Source organism: Glycine max, chromosome 19, assembly GCF_000004515.6.
Source record: "Glycine max cultivar Williams 82 chromosome 19, Glycine_max_v4.0, whole genome shotgun sequence".
NCBI classification, from domain to species: Eukaryota; Viridiplantae; Streptophyta; class Magnoliopsida; order Fabales; family Fabaceae; genus Glycine; species Glycine max.
The window spans coordinates 9,558,421-9,578,713 of NC_038255.2; positions in this window are offsets into that span (position 1 = coordinate 9,558,421).

The window sequence follows — 20,293 nt, forward strand, 5'->3', positions numbered from 1 at the left end:
AATTAACTTTTCCAATTAACTTTTGAACATCTCTTTGAACTTCTACTTCTTCTTCTTCCTTTGCCAAAAGCTTTCAAAGTTTTCTAGTTTCCAAACCTTGTTCATTCACAGAAAACAAAAGTGTGTTATTCATCTTTTTCATTCTCTTCTCCCTTTGCCAAAAAGAATTCGCCAAGGACTAACCGCCTAAATTCTTTTTGTGTCTCTCTTCTCCCTTTTCCAAAAGAACAAAGGACTAACCGCCTAAATTCTTTTGTGTCTCCCTTCTCCCTTTTCAAAGAATTCAAAACGACACAGTCTGAGAATTCTTTTGATTCTTCCCTTTCCCTTAAACAAAAGATTTCAAAGGACTAACCGCGTGAGATATCTTTTGTTTCCCCTTCACAAAGTTTCAAAGGACTAACCGTATGAGAACTTTGTCTTAACACATTGGAGGATACATCATTTGTGGTACAAGTAGAGGGTACATCTACTTGGGTTGTTATAACTTAGAACTAGAGAGGGTACATCTCTTGTGGATCAGTTCAAGTGGAGGATACATCCACTTGGTTGTTCAAAGAGAACAAGGGAGGGTACATCCCTTGTTGATCTTTGCTTGTAAAGGCTTTTACAAGGTTGAAAAGAAATCTCAAGGACCACAGGTCGCTTGGGGACTGGATGTAGGCACGGGTTGCTGCCGAACCAGTATAAAACTCTTGTGTTTGTCTTCTTCTTCCCTACACTCTTTAATTTCCGTTGTGCACTTTAATTATCGCTTTTACTTTTGGTTAAGTTTCTATTTCTGTTCTTTACTTTCTTAACATTATAGTAAAAACCTAATTGAATTTAGTAACATTAAGAAGGATAGATTTTTTAATTAGTAAAGGTTCATTAATAATTAATTCAACCCCCCCCCCTTCTTAATTATTTCGAGGCCACTTGATCCAACATTTGTGGCATAAGGTAGCAACCTGGAGATACATTATATGAGTACTAGGAGAGATTCAACAAGTTGTGTGCTTCTTGTCCTCACCAACAAATTAGTGAGCATTTGTTGATCTAGTATTTCTATGAGGGGCTGATGTTAATGGATAGAAGTATGATTGATGTAGCTAGTGGAGGCGCTTTAATGGAAAAAACTCTTATTGCTACCAAACAATTGATTTCCAACATGGCAGCAAATTATTAGCAATTTAGTACTAGAGTTGCTACACTATCTAGGACTGTTGCAAGTGAAGTTTTTGTTTCTATGGTTGCTGACAATCAGAGCTTATATATAAAAAATATGAAGGTCTATAAAAACTCCCGCTGAGTTCAATAGCCTTGATGTATGAATAAATATATATGTATAACAATGAAAAGAAAGAAAAATAAAACACAATATGGCACCAAAACCACACTTGTATTATTGAGAAGAGTGTTTAAATACATCAAAATTCCTATCCTTCTCCTCTTTTTGTCATCAACAAAAGAACTAAGGGTTCAAAGAAAGAAATGATGTTTTTGACATCATTTTCACTCTTGATTGCAAGGTGGTGGTGGTGGTGGTCGAACGAGTGGTGTTGAAGTTGGTGAAGGTGGATGGACTTTGGTAGGAACAACAATGATAAAAATAGTATGAGCAATAGATTATTGTTGAATGATTGATGGTCGTTGGATGATAGCACCCAACATGTTCTGTTGAGCCTGTTGGAGATTCTATAGCAACATGGTAGAGAGGTTGCTAAACTAAGTAGAAATGGAAAACTGGATGAACTTCTTATACTACTTACTTTCCAACATTTAATGTTCAACATAGGCTTCTAGCTCTCATCTGGTCTCTTCCTTTTTCTTTTCAAGAGCTTCACTCATCAAAGCTCGAGTCTCGTCTTTTTGTTTAACCAATGCCAAATCAAGCATGGCTTGGACATTGTGAGTAGTTAGTGTGCTAGGAGTAGCAAAACTCAGAGGTTAATGGATAGTATCAAAAGTGCTTGAAAAGACAATCACTGCATCAAGATCATCTTGTTGCATAGAACTGGCTTCATTTGAGGTTTCTTATTGCTTGGACACAAGTTCAATAGGAACAGTTGGGATACCCTTATCATCCTTGGCAACATTGAACGTAGCAGGGGGTACTTCTTCGTATAAAGTGAGGTTAATAAGAACCTAATTGATCTTATTAGTATCATCTGCTTCTTGTTTCTCTATTCTTGCTTGCTCTTATGCTTCTAATACAACAACTTCCTCGGTTGGTCTTGTAGCTTCTAACTCAACATCAAAGGCTTTTCCATACTCCTCTTTTGCAAGCTTCTCCACTTCATGTAGTTGTTCAATAGGGTCCTAAAGGTCTTGTTCATCCATTTTTATGAGATCAAAGACAGAATCATTAAAGATGACAAGAAGTGCCTTTAGTCTTTGGATGAAAACATTGTCCACTTTGTCTTTGACAAAGCATACACAAGCATCATCAAAGTGATATGTCGAGACTGAACGCAACACCTGAATATTGTCTTTATGGTCTGTAATGTCTTGGCCATTGAAACTGGACGACAAAGCTTTCCTAGTGTCACCCCAAACTATTTGATTCCAGAATGTCTTGGCATCAAATACATCAGGTCTCTTCACTAGCTTCTTCTACTTGTCGAAAAGAGTATTTCAGTTGTGTGGATAGTTGACAAGCTCCACTTTTTGTTGTCTGCTTGCCATTTCTTGATTAAAGTACAGTTTGAAGTCTTTCTTTCTACCGTCATCCTTTAGAGGTAGTCTAGGACAACATCGATTAGGCACCATCAAAATATCAGTGGCTTTACTGATATGAAGACTAGGTGGATATGCAACTGCTTGATTTGAAGCATACATCTGGGCAAGAATATCACCTAACATTGAGTACTTAGCAGGTGTGAAAATAATATTAGTTAGGTTTACTGGAATGAGTTTTGATGGGGCGTCCAAATGTCAATCTTCTTCTCCCACTGAACCTTTGGTGGATCCACTTCTAGGGAAGAATTCATGTGACTTCTGGAAAATGTTGCGAGGGGGATGTTGATGGAAATGGCCTTCCTAGAAGCTTTCTTCACCATCTTCTCTCTTTCCTCAAAAGGATTTACCTTAGTGGATGGACGAACACATTATGGTGTGCCAGGGATCAATCAATGTGGTTGCATCCTAACCAGGTTGGGATACACTGGTCACATTCATTGAGGAGCCTCTAGAGCCATAATTGCATTAGATGGAAGAGCCTTGAATGCTTCATAAGGTGAATGCCTATGATCATACCTCGTCACTCAGTTGCAAATACTCTCTAATGAGATTGGATGAGTGTGGGAATTATGACTTTTACTGCTAGAAGTGAGCATTGTGTTATTTACCTGAGAAGGTGGAGTCCATGATTTCCCAAGGATAGTTGGGTTTGCATGAGTTGCATTTTTCTTCAACTTCTTTGGCACATTAGGCACAAGTACAGGTTCATTTCTAGTAGGACGTTCCTTAGTTACCTTGGCCTTTTTGGAAGTAAAAAGAGATGAAGGTTAAGTAGTTACCTTTCTTTTCCTCTGGAGTGGAGCAACCATTTCTTCCTCTGTTTCATTGAGGTCTCCGAGTCTTATACTTCTATTCACTTCCTTAACTTATAGGGACTCCTCTTTGATTGAATAGCCCTTGGATGCTTGTTGGGGGGACTAGATACTGATGCGGACTCATGTCTTTTCTTGGTTATTTGCTCCTTTCTGATAATCTCTTCCTCAACCTCAATTTTCTTGGCCTACTTTTTGGTCTACTTCTGGTTGTCTTGCTTTGAAATAATCAATTTGATTTTATTGGAAATGCCAAACTAAGACATTGCATCATCAACAACAACCATTGAATCATCTCTTTTTGTTGATTTCTTCTATGTTCAATTTAGGAACTTATCATTGTGTTATCTTTATTTGTAGCCTAATAAACTTGATGTTTAAAGCCCCAAGTTCTGCTACTTTGCTAACACGAGCCCCTTAATGATGATTTTGTCATTATTGTCCTCGCTTAGAGTGTTGAACGCCTGATAAACACCTTGCCCCCATAGAATTCTGTTGAGTAGGGCAACATAGTAGATATCATCATTACCCCCAATTTCTTTGTAATGTGCAAGATGTTGAGGTAGATTGTGTAAGGCAAATCAAATGGAATGCACTCCATTAGATGGAAGAGCATGAACTTGTGTAGGTCAGAGATGGAATCCTTGGACCCCAACTTGTGTAAGAAGCTCTTGTTTACTACATTTTGCCATGGCTAGATCACATGATAGATTGTAGATGACCTTTTTTCCTTGGGCCTTCTGAGCGTTGTCCTTGTAAAGAGCCCTTGGAACATTATCCCCGCACACTTGTTCCCACTTGCTATTGTATTTGCTTCCTTCCCTCATGCAGCCAATAGCTTGGGCTATGGTCTCTATGTTGAGAGTCATTGTCTTTCCTAGCACAATGGAGACCATAGTGTGTCCTATGTTGAACTTAGTTTTCTGCCAAAACATTCTGATTAGCTCTGGATATATTGTCTATACGTCATTGTAGTAGCCTCAAATACCACAACAAAGCATGGTTTCATTCAGGTTCATACCCATGCTTTCCAGAGAAGAGATGTCAAAGAAATGCTCTATGTGAATAGTTGGTTCATCCTCAATGTGAAAAATTATGGTGTCAACCTTAGGGATGGAGTTTTGGAACTCAGAAGCATCACTAGCTCCATACATGGTTGTAAAGGTTGAAGCTTTCTGGTAAAGATTCAAGCTTTAGGGTTTAGAAATAAGGGGAGAGAGAGTTTTGAGTTTTCTGAAACTAAAAAGTTTATTGAGAAAGAGAGAGAGAGAGAGAGAGAGAGAGAGAGAGAGAGAGAGAGAAAATAGTTTAGCGGTTTTGCTTTTCTTTTAGTTGAAGGGTTAGTAGTCTTTCTAAACAGCAATCATAAGGCCCGCTATCGCAACCAAACATCACAACGGGACGGCAAAAGAAAATAAAAGGGGTTCGTTTTCTAAGAAGAAAACGAGAGGGAGTCGCCACCAACATTTATTTAAGCGAAACTTTAGAAAAACCAAAAAGAAGGTCTGCGAAATTTGAAAAGAAGGGGTTTGGGAGTTGTTTACGCATAAGGAAGGTGCTAGCACCCCACCCGCCCGTCACAAAGAACAACAACTTTTGATCGAATGTACAATAAAAATAACGTGATTTCAAAATTATTTATTTTCCCAAGAGCAGTGAAATTTTTTTGTGTTTTTCTTTTTCTTCGAATCGACAAGTGTGTTGCCCTTGCTCCTACGTATCCCCAGGTGCAATGAGGAAATCAGACCTACGTAGTTCTTTAGGTAAAAGTGTTTGTGTGTTGAATATCTTTTTTAATTTCCATTTTTTTTTCTTGGTCGGATATCCTTCGTATCCACCTATTATGAATATGATGAATATCTTCGAGCGCGCGAGGCGAGTCCAAGACCCAGCATCGTTCGCTATGAAAATAAAGAGCTTTAGGAGAATTACCAGGCAAGTTCGAGACTTAGCATGGCAATTTAAAGTAAAAGAATAGTAAAAATAACATAATTACGGGAACAACAAAAATATTGAAAATAACGAAAAACACCAAAAAAACAGAATTTAGTGCGTCAAAATTACGTAAATTACGAAAACAACTTATGCTAATTTAAGAAAACATAGGATTGGATTTCATCATTCATACCCTTAGTATCCTAATAAGGTTAACATATATAAGTTATTTTCTAACATTACTGATGTATTCATAGTTATCCCAAGTCGATTCCTCACACTTTGGAACCTAAGAAAATTTACTAAATATCAGTCTCTCGCATATGCAATAAAGATCCCAGCATTACAATTATATTCTCATGATTTTTGCAATCAAAACGTTATGCTTTATTCCTAGCAACATAACATAAAGAGTAAAATCATTCGGTTCAAATTCCAAGATTACTTTCCAATCTCACTTAAAATCCAATCTCATGACACTAGTGATCAAATAGAATCAAGCATTACGAGCAGAGTGAAATTACCAATAATGAGTAGAAAAGATTAATACACATAATATCAAAAGGAACACATAAGGGTGCCAAGATTACATCCAATCCTTAAGAAAAACTAACTAATCATTGAGCAGAGCACAAGACTGACAAGAGAAATGACGAAGGAAATTATTCACAATCACAACTTTACAGCGCCTCGGCTCCATTTTTCCTCTTCTACTTCTACTTCTGCATTTTATCTCTGTTATTTTGGCTGTTGGTCTCCTTTTTCTCTTCAACCATGCATGGCTATTTATAGAAAACAACCATTGAGTGCAGGGAAATTCGCCCAGGCGAGTTGCTTGCTTAGGGCTAAAGTTACATCTTAGCCCAGGCAAGCTGGATGCTAGCCTGGGCGAATTTAGGGTCAGAAATCTTCATGAAAAGACCATTTTGCCCTTCCTTGTGGCTTTGTTTCTAGATCTAACAAGCAACCATCAAATCCCTGAGTAACCCCTTGGCCTTGTGTTGTAACCAGTTTCAAACACGGCAATTCGATTGGTTCCCCCTTTTCCTTCTCCGTAACTTACTTTGTTCTTAATTTACTGCGTTCCCTTTTTTTTCTATCTCTATCTCTATGTTTTTTTCTTTTCTTCTTCCTTATCTTTATATATGTATATATACATATAGTATTTTTCTTTTTCTTTTTTACCACTGGCAATGGTAAAAGCATTATACCCGGATGAAATTAGGGTCTGACACCCACCAATCAAGAAGTGACACGGCAAAAAAGACCAACGTTCTCTTACCTAAAACGCTATGTTCCAAACAATGTAATACAATGCTTATGAAATGAATGCATCCACACATTGGACACACATATGACATACAAAATGCAGAAATTAGTAGCTTAGAGTCATTGGATGATGGGTCCTCTAGACGTTAAGCCAGATTGAACGACATATAGAGAGTTAATCATTCTTTTGTAGTGTCCATTCTGAGTTGATTCCTTAGTAGAATCACCTTTTCCTTAGTAAGGGGTTTCGTAAAAATATCAGCAAGCTAATCAGTAGTGGGTACAAACTGTAGATCCATTGTCCCTTTCTGAATAAGGTCTCGTATAAAATGATGCTTAATTTCTATATGGTTTGCCCTTCAATGCAATGTGGGATTTTTTGAAAGGCTTATGGCAGCTTTATCATCACAAAAGATGGGAATGTTACTCTCGTAGATGTTGTAGTCCTCTAGCTGGTTTTTTATCCAAAGGAGTTGAGCACAGCAACTTGTAGTTGATATGTATTCTGCTTTCGTAGTAGATAGTGCAGTTGAACCTTGCTTCTTACATATCCAAGTCACTAAGCTTCCACCAATGAAGTAACAACTTCCACTCATGCTTTTTCTTTTGAGTTTGACTCTAGCGTAGTCAGCATCATAGTAACTTGATAACCTAAAATCATTCCCAATTTTGAAACAATGACCAAGATTAGGAGTTCCAATTAAATATTTGAAAATCCTTTTAACAATAGATAAATGAACTTCCCTTGGTTCCTTTGAAATCTTGCACACTAACAAACACTAAACATCATGTCAAGTCTAGACACCATTAGATATAGTAGAAACCCAATCATTGCTCTATATTAGGTTCCATCCACCTTTTTTGATTCCTTGTCCAGTCCAAGATATTTGGTTGGATGCATGGGTGTCTTCATTTCTTTTGCATAATCCATGTTCAATTTCTTTAACAATTCTTTCACATACATGGTCTAATGTATGTAAATTCCCTTGTTTGTTTGCTTAATTTGTATACCATGGATCAGTTCTCTCATCATGCTCATTTCAAACTTAGTCAGCATTAACTTAGAAAAATTCTCACAATGAATTTGATTAGTAGCATCAAAGATAATATCCTCAACATATACGTGAACTAAAATGAAATGTGAGTCATAGTTTTTGCAAAACAAATTTGTGTCAACTTTCCCTCTTTCAAAACCATTATTGATTAAAAAAACTTAGCTTTATGTACCAAGCTCAAGGAGCTTGTTTTAAACCATATAAGGCTTTGTAAAGTTTTAAAACATGATTGAGATAAGTGTCACTTTCAAACCCAGGGGGTTGTTCCACATAAACTTATTCTTGTATAAGTCCATTTAGAAGTGCACTTTTTACATCCATTTGGTATAGCTTCATCTAGCTATATGTAGCAAATGATAATAAAATATGTATTGCTTCAAGACTAGCAACAAGTGCACAAGTTTTAGTATAGTCTATACCTTATTGTGAGTATCCTTTAGAAAACTAACCTTGCTTTGTTTCTCACAACCTTACCTTCCTCGTCCAGTTTATTTCTGAATACCCACTTGGCTCTAATAGCTTTCTTATCTTCGGGTAGTTCAACTAGTTTCCAAACATCGATTTTCTAAAACTGGTTAGGCTCTTCTTGCATGGCTTTCACCCAATTATCATCTTGCATTGCCTCGTCTATGTGTTTGGGCTCAATCTGTGAGATCAATGCAGTGTGTCCTTTTAGTTTGAGTGAAGCTCTAGTTTGGACGCTTTCTGTTGGGTCAACAATGATTTGGCTCTTCGAATGGTTTTTTCTCATCACGTGTCTAATTGGTTCCCTTATTTCTTCTTGGGTACCATCGAGTGGTGGAGTGGAAGCTACAGTTCCTAGGTTTTGACTGGATGACACCTTATCTATAATGCCATTGTCCAATCTCAGATCTACAAAGGACTCATCTAGCTCTGATAATTTCTTATCAGGCTTGGTGTCATTAAACTTCGCATGGATAGGTTCTTCAACTACCAAGGTTCTAGAGTTGTAAACTTTGAATGCATTAGATGTCTTAGAATACTCAAGCAGTATTTCATTATCACTTTTGGAATCAAACTTTCTCAAGTTATCTTAGTGTTTAAAATGAAACATTGACATCCAAAAGGATGGAAGTATGGTATGTTGGGTTTTCATCCCTTCCACAATTCATAGGGAGTCTTTGAATAGGCCTTATATAAATTTAGGGGTTGAGTTATAATCAAGCATGGTCCTTGCCATCTCTTGTAGAGGTCTATTCTTTTTTTTAACTACCACATTCTGTTGAGATGTTCTTGGTGTTGAAAAGTTATGGAGGATACCAATTTCCTTACAGAATAGTTGAATATTTTCATTCTCAAATTTTCTCCCATGATCACTTTTGATTGAAGTAATGCATAATCCTTTTTCATTTTGAACTCTTGTACATAATTTAAAGAAGACATTAAAAGACTCATCCTTGTGAGCTAGGAACATAGCCCATGTCCATCTAGAGTAATCGCCCACTATGAAGAGTCCATACCTTTTCCCACTAATAGAAGTTGTTCTATTTGGGCCAAATAGATCAAGATGAGAAAGTTCTAAAGGTCTTGAGGTGGAAACAATGTTTCTACTTCCAAAAAAAAATTTAACTTGTTTCCCCTTTTAACAGGCTTCACAAAGTATATCATCTTTGTATGACATAGTTGGTAGACCTCTTAAAAGGTTATGCTTTTGTAGCTTTGAGATTAACCTTAAGCTTCCATGTCCAAGTTTCTTATGCCAGACCCAATGATCTTGTTTGACATAAAGTAAGCAAGATTTTGATTTGATAACTCTCTTAGTCTAATCTTATAAAGATTTCCTTTTCTCTTAGCAGAATAAAGTAAAGACACATTTTTGTTCTGGATGATACATTCATCCTTGTTAAAGAAAACATCATATCCATTGTCACATAATTGAGTTATGCTCAGTAGATTGTGTTTGAGCCATTTAAAAAATAAGAAATTATCAATAGGAGGATATGGATGTATACCTATCTTACCCACTCTTGTTATTTGCCCTTTTTTATTCCCTATGAAAGTGATGGTTCCACCATGATAAGGAGTCAAACATTGGAACATGCACCTTTCTCCTGTCACGTGCCATGAGCAGCCATTATCCTATTATTATGATAAGTGTTTGCTTCCTGCTATCAAGGACATTTGCATTAGGAATTATCTTCTCCTTAGGTACCTAAATTTTTCTTAGTCTATCCTTGCATTTGAACGTCATAAGTCCAACTTTACCACAACAATAGCATACAATAGTATCTTCATCATGAACATAGATTTCTCCTTCATACCTATTTTCATATTTGTCTGTGGGACATATACAACATCTTAATAGTTTGTCAAGATATTTTGTTCCACCAACAAATTTGGCCATGTAGACTTTAAGGTTTCAATTTCCTCGTGAAGTTTTACAACATCTTGAGGTTGACCCTTAAATTCTTCATTCTTTAAAAGATTTTCATTCAAAAACTTCATGGATCTTTTTTGTTCTTCACATTCCACCTAAAGAATATGTTCATGAAGCTCATTGAGTTCTTTCATTTCTTTTTGTAAAGCACCAAGTTTATTTTCTAACTCTAGAAAGTTCTCAAGTAAAGTACATTTTTCGTTGAATATTTCCTTTTTCTCAAGGTGAAGCTTAGCCTCTTTTATTTTCAGAGTTCAAAAGCACCATACATTTGAGTGGATTCCTCCAAAGAACTATCTACTTTAGCTTCAAGAGCTTTTTCCAGCTCTTTATGATCTTTGAACAGTTTTTTTTAACTTTTAAAAGAATGAATGAGTTTGAAAGTAATTCATGATAAATGAACTTATAGTACTTTTCGAAATGAAAGTAATTATATAAATAAAGTAAGTTTTTAATCTGATTATCTAGTAACAAGAGTTGTCATCTAGTAATTAATAAAACAGTGATTTGAAAACAATTTAATATATAAAACTTGTGTGAAAGTTGTGTCAATGTTAAGCCTTAAAGAATACTCAAATAAGCTTAAAGAGAGTAGTAAAAACACTTAGTTTATATGTGTTCACTCAATCTAAGCTACGTTCAGTTTTCCTTTACAAACAATAAAAGGTTCCACGAAGCAGTGATTGATTATAACAAGTATGATGACCTGTCACTCCTGGCTTTCCAAGCTTTACATTTATTCTCTAGGCCACTACTGGCACAACCCTTAGACTCCTTATGGATCTAAGAACACTGAAGTATTGTTTTGTCACTAATCCACTCCTGGCTTTCACAAACAAATAGTTTGAAGAACCATAGATTCTAACACTTGAAGGGTGCATTTACAATTAAGTAAGAGTCAATACAAGAACTTTGTTAAGCAAAGGATAGACTCTATTAGCATTGTGTTTCACTCAATAGTATTTGTCTTTGATTCTTTCTTATTTCTCCTTAATATATGAATGTTGTTTATCAACCTTGACAATTGCTTTAACGTGCCTTTTAAAGAATAAGGATAATCCAATCAATGTGGAATCTTGTACATTCAATTTTTGAACATTATTGATTTGATTCTTCTGGTGCCAACTAGGAACAAATGTATTTGGTACAATTATAGCAAATGTGATATGTTCTCCTTAGCAAGAATGATTGTGGATCAATTCTTTCTAAATCAGTCCTTCACATTCTGATTTCAAATTTTAGTTATTTATATAAGGAAATATGGTATTATGTCACATAATATTTTTTGTATAAATGGATACTTATACAAAGTGAAATAAATGGAACATTCAGAACAGATGGGCGCAGACCATGATTTAATATAAAGCATATTTCAATGATTGATAGTGGACAATGATAGTGACCACTTAGGACTTGAAAGATCTTACCATATTTACACTGATAAGTCTTGTCCACTTACAAATAAATCATTAGTCATCACAAATTTGTATCTTTTTTTCATCAAAACTAAGGGATGAGTGAATCATCTAGTTCTTGCATTATGTCTTCGCCTTCATCCATATTAAAAAGTTCGTACTTACGTGTGAGGAGACTTACTTTGTTCCTCTTTACCTGTGACGTTCTCTCATAGGTTATGGCTAGAGGGTCCTATATCTACTTGGCACTCTTGAAGTTGTAAACTTTGGCATACTCTTCTTCAGAGAAAGCATATAACAGAACATTTTGAGACTTGGAGTTGAGCAGGAATCTAAGTTTTTGCTACTTCTTTCACTAGCTCCTTGGGATCTCATTTAGTTCATCATAATATTGAATATAATTTCCATTTTCCACTATGACAACAGGTCGATGTGAATGGACTCGAAATGAGCTATCATTTGCTCCTTCCAATAGTCATACTTTACACCTCTAAACATAGGTGGCTTGTTGGTAGAGTGCCCTTCTTCCATTTATTTCTTTGGTTGATGGATCATTTCCTTAGTATTGTTAAATACTCAACCCAAGAAGTTAAGCTCTAATAACAACTGAAATATCAAATATCACATTAGAAAGGGGAATTGAATTGTGTTTTAACCAAAGATATAAGCTTTTTAACAAATAGAAGTTTTTCATAAGATAATGAGTGTTGTGAAATATATGAGTTGGGCCATCCAATGATTGAGAAGTAATTTCTGTTAAAACAATGGACTATCGTCCAATGAGTGATAAAACAAAGTTTTCTTAAGAGCTTTTTGGAAAAAACACTTATCTGATAAAGTGCATAAAAAAGGACTTAAAGAAATACAAGTTCAAGTTTAAAAGAGAAGTAGAAACACTTGGTTCATACTGGTTCACTCAAACTGAGATACGCCTAGTTCTCCTTCACAAACTGTAAAGGGTTTCACTAATCAGACTGATTGTGACACAAGTATTCTAACTCACTACTCTTTGCTATACAAGTATTGTCAAGGTCATTTCTGGCACACTTATTAGACTCTTCTTAATCTAAGAACAACTAAGTATTGTTTTGTCGCTAAGTCACTTCTGACTTTCACAAATAGATTGTTTGATGGAATACATAGATTCACACACTCAAATAGTGGATAAACAATAAGCTCGAATACACAAGATAACTTTTCTAAGCAAAGGATTGAACTATTTTAGTGCTAAGAGTATCACCCAATGACTACTAAGGAATGATGCTTTCACTTTGTTACTTCTTTCTCATATTTCACTTCTTTGCTTCACTTCATGATTTGAGTCTCTATTTATAGACTTCAGTAAAGTATCCCTTGTGGGATCCATGTCTTCTTTCTTGATATGATTCTTGTCTCATATCTTGTTGTAGGGCCATATGAGAGCACTTTGGTTGGAGATAAAAAGTGAAGTCCAGACAACTATTGGCGAAGCACAAACAGTTGTTGTTGTCTTCTCCCATGTCCAAAGTGACCTTCGCAAAATATACCTTTGTTCATTCCTTTGTTTATGTCCCTACCTTAAATACAAATGTTATCATTTCAAACATAAGAGAGGCAAAAACAAAATAGAAAAATGGTTAGATTTGAGCACTTCCCTTTTGTTGCTAACACTAAATTTGTCACGTCACTTATTCATTATCTGTATAAAATCAAAGTGTAAGTGATTAATGTGCATTGGACTCGAGCAAAGGCAACTCAATGTATTGACACTAGTATTCACAAAGGGTGGACAACAGTTATATAATAGTGTGTTGGACGTGGGATTTTACTTATTGGTAAAACAGTTTATCACTTAATGATTGGACTCATACTTCAAAGAGTTATAAGATAGAAATAAATACCGAGTGTGCTCTTATATGGTAGGTCTTGTCCACTTAGAAATAGTTTATCAATCTATCTATAATTTATATCTTTGTGATCATCAAAATTATAGGTAAGGATGGACCGTCCAGTTGTATCATTGGACTGTCCAATCCTAACAAGGTTATCTCAATTAGTGAAATGCGACTTAAATGAGGATAAGGATGTTATGTTGGGACAATATAATGGCCTTCATCTTGATGTTGATCCAACATAAAGTAGTAGTCACAACAAGAAGAATGAATAAATGAAAGACCACAAAATAATTTAAATTTAGTCTTTTGTAGTGCCTGTCCATGAAATCAATAGAAATGCTTTTCATGTGTTTCCATTGGCCTTTTAAACCCTATTGATTTGATATTTAAAGATTAGAGGAATGTTAATGTTTCTAGAGGGTTTTTTTTTTTTAATATACAAAAGGTTGCGAGCATTCTTCCTAGCTTAAAAATTTCATCAATGTTAATCTAAATAAATATTATCATTTGTCCCATGCATTAGTAAACAGTTTATTTGTGTATGTATAAGGTGATTTTGTATTAAATAACATATTTAATTATCATAATATAGTTAAATATTTTAAAATTGTAATTATTTAATCAGAAATAGAAACAATATTTTTTACTCCACGTATTGTAGGTTACCAAAAATTAAATTGTGAACATAAAAAAATATTCTAAAACTGTAATTTTTTTCTTTTATTTCCTCTTTTTTGTTGTATCCTTTTTAAAAGTAATTAAAAAATAATAATGATTAAATTTTGAAAAACCATTAAATCATATAAATAGTAATCCTTTAACTAAGTTAAATTTCAATATTTTGTAAAAAATAATTATTTAAGAGTACAATGACTAAAATTTTAGATAATCAATGATTTGCAATATTTTAATCTCAATATAAATATAAATATAAATATACTTATGAAATTTGTTGAAATACGTCATGTTATATAAATGAATATGTTTTAAAATTTAATTATAATTTAATTGATTGGAAAATCCTTTCAAAAGAAATTGATTAGGAATTAGGAATTAATAACTTCTGTTTTTAACTTAATTACTTTAATAACAAAATATTAATTTAAATTAAATCAATTTGGTAGAGATTAGTTAAAAAACACCGCTATTCTCCTATCTCACGTTTTTTTTATATTAAATACTTATTGTCTCTATTGTTTTTTATACTTCAACATTGTTATTACACGGTATGTATGGTTTTTTTTTTTTTTGTATTTTTCATAGTTTATTTGTATTTTTAGGATGACATCTTTGAGACAAAATTTAACAAATTGATTTAGGAGTTTTACAACAAAATCAACTCCTAAAGTGGTATATTTATAATTTTTAATTGCAATTACATTGCATTTTAATATATTTTTACTAAAATGTTTCTTTCTTAATTTTGGAATTGATGGATCAAAATGAAAACCCTAATAATAATAATAATAATAATAATTATATGTGTGTGCATTTTGTGCATATATAAAAATATTATATATATATATATATGTGTGTGTGTGTGTGTGTGTGTGTGTGTGTGTGTGTGTGTGTGTGTGTGTGTGTGTGTGTGTGTGTGTGTGTGTGTGTGTGTGTGTGTGTGTGTGCCTATGATTCTCACAAACAATCAATAAAGAATAATAGATAATGATGTGTACCTTTCTCCATAGGAACTTCTCTCCGGTGCACTTTGATTTCCTTGAAAGAGGAGAGAAATAAGATTTCACTTCCTTTGGCCTTTCTTTTCTGTCTCTCTCTCCGTTCGTGATGGCTATGGGTGAGAAAAAAGCACTTTCTGGTCAGGAAGGGGACCTTATTTCACGTTAGTGGGTATTAAACCCCTTTTATAACCACTACTCCCATCAAGTAGTAGTCAACCTAGAAACTTCTCCTATTAAGCCCAATTACAATTTAGCCCTTAATCGTTAATTATTTATTTATTAGTCCCTACTAAGTCACATGCCTCTCACATGAGACATTAATTCTAACATTCTCCCACTTGGCTCATGTGACATTAATAAACATTATGGACTAAATAAATAAATAGATTAACTAACATAATGCGCATTAAAAATTGACTAAACTGTTCTATACATTGGGTACATCATAATTTCATGATTAAGAATAGGAACCAATTCGAGTCATGACGGTTGTACATCATCTAATCGACATAGTCCCTTCCATGTACTACAAATTAGTCTTCTCCTTAATATGACCATTAGTTAGGAGTACATAATTGGTCCAACATAATGTCTTCATTCAAGACAAAACCTGTTAACATTACTCTAACACAAACATGCATGCAAACATAGAGAACAGGTAATCAGAAACATATCATAATTGAGCTCAGAGTGTCAGCAAAATTACATAAGGTAAATTACACTTAATGATCATCAATAATAATAATGCCCATACTTTCAACATGTTCTATAATGTCTTGGGCAATAATCCCTTATTCAAAGGGTCAACTATCATAAGGTTTGTGCTAATATGTTCTATTGACACTCTTTGTTTCTGAACTTCTTCCTTCACGACAAAGTACCTCAATTTCATATGCTTAGCACTCTTAGAGTACTTGTCGTTTTTACAAAAATATTGTTGCGGAGTTATCACAATACATTTTCAACGGCCTAGCAATACTGTCGACAATTCCAAGCCCTGAAATAAAGTTCCGCAGCCAATTAGCCTGAATTGTAGCCTCAAAACATACTACAAATTCAGCTCTTAGATGCAACAACAACTGATGCATAAAAAATTACTTTCATTTGTTTTCGTTCCATATCATTTCTAGGACATTGTGCGAGACTAACTCTGTCTCATTTCTAAATTAGAATAGGCGATGTTAAACACCTTTCCATCTTGAATCTCTCTAGCACTTTATCGATATATATACTTTCTGAGATAAGCCTAACAATCCTTGTGATCTATTATGGAATATTTCTATCCCTATCACATAGCTTACCTCACCCATATCTTTCACTTCAAAGTTTCTAGAGAGAAATTTCTTAGTCTCATGAAGAAGACCAAGATCGTTAGCTGCAAGCAAGATATCATCAATATACAAAATTAGAAAATAACCTTACTCCCACTGACCTTCATATACATACACCGATAAACAGTATTTTCCTTAAATCTAAAGGAAACAATGGTATCATTAAACCTCAAATACCATTGACAGGAAGCTTTCCTTAAGACTGTATATTGATTTCTTTAGTATGCACACCATGTGTTCCTTTCCTTCAATTGAGAACCCCATTGGTTGGTCCATATAAATATTCTCCTCTAAATCTCCATTTAGAAAGACAGTTTTCACATCCATTTGATGTAACTCCAAGTCATAATGGGCTACTAATGCCATAATAATCCTGAAAGAATCCTTTCGTGAGACGGGTGAAAACGTCTCTTTATAATCAATGCCAACTTTCTGAGTAAATCCCTTAGCAACAAGTCTAGCCTTGTAACGTTCAAGGTTGTCATGAGAGTCACGTTTAGTCTTGATGACCCACTTACAACCAACTCTCTTACAACCCTTTGGTAATTCTACAAGGTCCCAAACACCATTATGTTCCATGGAATCTATCTCTTCTTTCATGGCATTTAACCACTTCTTAGAACTATCACAACTTACAACTTGTGAAAACAAAACTGGATCATTATCATTAATGCTTAAGTTTGTTTTGTTTCATGTAGACATACCACATAATCATTTGAAATAGCTGGTCTCCTTTTCTCTTTGAGACCTTCTTAATGCTACTTCTTGTGGTTCCTCCATAATAGGTTCATTATGCATCATGGGTTCATTATTGTGCTGCTCATCTTCATTAATTTTGTAGCAATAACTGAAGGAGCAATCACCTTACTGTTAGAGGCATAAGCTAAAAGGACTTACACTCTAACTTCTTTAATTTCCATTTCTCGTGGAACTGTACTCCCACTTATTTCATCATTTCCAATGAACCTTGCATTTCCAGTTTCGACAATTCTCATACTATGATTAGGACAATAAAACATATACCCCTTTGACTTTACTGAATAACCAATGAAATATCCACTGATTGTTCTTGCATCCAATTTTCTTTCTTGCGGATTGTAAATTCTTATTTCTGCCTGACAACCCCAAACATGCAGGTGCCTTATACTAGGTGTCCTATTTGTCCACAGTTCAAAAGGTGTCTTTGGAACTGTCTTACTAGGAACCCTATTCAACAAATACATGGCAGTTTTCAAGGAATACATCCACAAAGATACGGGTAAAATCAAATTGATTAACATACTCCTAATCATATCCATTAAAGTTCTATTGTGCCTTTCTGATACACCATTTGGTTATGGTGTACCGGACATTGTGTATTGTGTACAAATGCCACGTTTCTGAAGAAGCTTAGCAAATGGACCTGGGTGTTACCCAGTTTCATCTTATCTTTCATAATACTCACCACCTCTATCATATCTAATAATTTTCACATTTATGTCTAATTGCCTTTTCACTTCATAGTAGTAAATTTCTAAGGCATCCATTGCCTAAGAAATCTCGGGCAGTAAGTAGACATAACCGTAACGTGAATAATTATCAATAATGGTGATAAAATATCCTTCCTTTCTGAAAGAACTAACATCAAAAGGTCCACAAACATTAGTATGCACAATTTCAAGAAGCTGAGTGCTTCTTGTAGCTCTTTTCGTTGTATGTTTTACTTGTTTTTCCCTTAATACAACCCACACAAATATTTAGATCCGTAAAATCTAGATAGGGAAGAATTTCATTCTTTATTAATATTTCCATCCTTTCTCTAGAAATGTGACCTAAACGTTTATGCCACAAGAAAGCAGATCGTTCATTCACTAAACTATGTTTAGTGCCAACATTATGATGCAGAGTTAAAACAGTTTCAGCATACAAACTGTCTATTTCCAATTTATATAAACCATCACAAGAATACCAGTACCAATGAGATGATTATGCTTAAATAAATTGAAACATCCATTACCAAAATTAAAAGAGTATGTAGTAACATCAAGTTTAGATAATGAAACAAAATTCCTAGATAAACTAGGTACATAAGGAGTTTCTAGTAAATCTAAACGATGTCCAGTGTTGCGTTTTAAACAATAAGTCTCAACTATTTCCACTGGAGCTTTCACTTCATTCCCCATAAAAATGAACTTCTCATTTGGGCTTATGGTTTAGATTGTAAGAAATCTCTGCATAATGTTAGAAACATGAGTCATACATCCAGAATTAATCCATCATGTATCATGAGAAACTACAGTTAAGTTTGATTCAAAACATACATGAGCATTAAGCTCACCATTCTTTTCGAACCAAGACTTACACTTCAGGCAATTCTTTTGGAAATGTCTTAATTTCACAAAATTGACAATTATTGCCCTTTGATACCCTTCTTCTGGATTTGCAAAGAGACGTCATTGTTCTTTAATGACCCTTTGCCTTTATCATGCTTCTTCATAAATTTCTTTTCAAGCTCCTTGATTTCCTTGGTGACTTACATAATGAACTGAGTAACTTCCTTGATTCTTAAGCCTCATTTCTTCCTGAACTAACATACTATGCAATTCATGCACATTCCATTTATCTTTCATGGTATTATAGTTCATTTAGAATAGACCAAACTCAGACGATAATGAGTTTAGAATAAACTGAACAAGAAAGTTCTCATTCACAGCCATTATATTTCCAAGGTCTTAAGTCTTGCTGCAATGTTTGTCATCTCAATGACATGTTCATACATAGTACGTGAACCATCAAACTTCATGGTGGTCAATGTACTCATTAATGTCCCAGCAACAGACTTATCAGCTGTTTGAGAGCACTCTCCCACTAATCCCATAAACTTTTTAGCACTTTCGATTTTAGGGAGAGTTGTCTTAATACTGTCTGCAACAGTCATTCTCATCAACATTAGGCTGAGTCTGTTAGATCTTTCCCAAGTTTTATAATGAACTTTCTCTTCATTGCTACTAACATCAATAATAGTAACAAACTTCTCTTCCAACATAGCAAGATCATGATCCAAAACATTAAGGTGAAATTGAACTTGCTCATTTCTGTCAGAGAAGTTAAGCCCATTAAAATTGGCTCAGATGATACATAAGAATCCAATGAATTCAAAACATGTATTACATAATAAAATTCACATAAGTGTTTTGAGACATAAAATACATGTCATACATATGATTCATTCAGATAATAGTCAATGTATATTGATGTTCTCCTTTGGGTGATACATCAACACACAACATACAAACATAATGATGCTAATAAAATTTTAACATTATTTGACAATTAAATATGCACCAATTAGTAGTATCTATTTCCTTTGGGCATATAAATAAAACTAATGATACACACAAATCGCCTACAATTATATTCATTAATTATAAGAACAACTAATCAACCTTTGGGCGATCCATAAATGCCTTATAACAATGAATTTCAATTACCCATAAACCAATAACCATATAATTTAGCATCCATTATTCTATGAGTAATCAAAATAATCATTAATTTTGGAATTAAATAACCTTACAAATTTGGCCACTTTGGTGACTAACAAATTCAACATACATTTAATTCCAACCAAGTATAATTGAAATAATCATTAATTTGGAATTAAATAACCTTACAAATTTGGCCACTTTGGTGACTAACAAATTCAACATACATTTAATTCCAACCAAATATGTATGGCCTGCACATACTTATTGCTATTAACAATTCATAGCCATTCTATTAATTTCATTCCAGACCATAAAATAATATTTGCATTTATTTATG